The sequence below is a fragment of the Echinops telfairi genome, unplaced genomic scaffold (assembly GCF_000313985.2).
Source record: "Echinops telfairi isolate 266 unplaced genomic scaffold, ASM31398v2 ScPeMD7_4225;HRSCAF=4972, whole genome shotgun sequence".
NCBI lineage: Eukaryota > Metazoa > Chordata > Mammalia > Afrosoricida > Tenrecidae > Echinops > Echinops telfairi.
Genome location: NW_022108124.1, coordinates 18,345,059 through 18,346,394, shown reverse-complemented (window position 1 = coordinate 18,346,394; position 1,336 = coordinate 18,345,059).

The window sequence follows — 1,336 nt, the reverse complement described above, 5'->3', positions numbered from 1 at the left end:
ACAAACCTCTCTGCTTTTATAGCTTTGTAGGTACATCCTCCCCCCCCTCTCCATCCCTAACCTCTGGCAACAACTCACTTGTTTTGCATCTCTTAACTTTGTCCTAACAGTGTAACAAACATAGCAAGTGTGAGAATGGTACTGGACTGGCCAGTGGTTTTGTGCTGTGGTACATTACAGGAATCAGCTCAAGGGCCTCTAACCATTTTGTCCTTCTGAGATTATTATATGGCGGGACTTGAATGGTATGTGGCCATTTTAGAACACATTTTATTCAAAATAATTCCCTTGAAGGCCATTTGATGTGTTTCAGGTATTTCATGGTACAGATATATGTTTTAACCTGATGACACTGGGTGGATTTCAGGTTTAACTATTACAAATTATAGGGGTTACATACATTCACATCCATGCTTTTGTGTGCACGTTAGTTCTGTCTGGGATAAATGTTAAGGAGTGTGATTTGGGGGTCATATAGTAGGTACAGGCTTGGCTTTATAAGGAACTGCCAAAATGTTTTCCATTATGACTCCACTACTTGACATTCCCAGCAACGTATGAGATGTTCCCTCACACCCTCATCAGCATATTTTAATTTCAGCTCCCCTGAGAGGCATAGAGTGGTTATTTCAGTTTTTTCATTGAGGTCTTCTTGATAGTGAATGATTTTAATGGGCTTGTTTGCCATTTGTCCTTTCGATGGAATGTCTGTGCATGTCTCCTGCCCATTTTCTAAATGGATTCATTTGAACATTACCAGTTGAGTTCTTTACCTGACTGGGTACAAGTCTTGGGTCAGACATGTGACTTACGTATCGCCTCCTACTCGCTCGTGTTCTTCCTCCTCTCACAGCATCTCACACTGAGCAAGTTCATTGTGATGCATCCCACCGACCATGTTTTCGTTCTACGGTTTATGCTTTTGGGTCACGTCTTGGAACTCTTAAACCTAAATCCTGAGGGTTTCTGCTGATGTCTGACCAGCAGTTGTCTAGCTTTATGTTCTATGCTTACCCTTCTGAACGGGGCGGGGCTTTGGTGTTGGTCTTGCCTATGGCTATCCATCCAATTGCTCCAATCCTGGTTCCTCCTCCATGCCTCTGCTTCTGCATCTTTGTCACACACCAACGAGTCATCTGGTCGGGTCTGTTTGGGGTTCTGAGAGTCACATGGCTCTTCAGTATCTTCGGTAAATGACACCCTCATCTACATGTTATGTGTTTTATTACAGGGCATGTCATACACATACAAAAGCACAGAAGAGTATAATGAACACCCAGGACGCTCACACGGCTTCAGCGATTTTCTCTCCCTCTTGAGTCTATCTTTTTTTTTT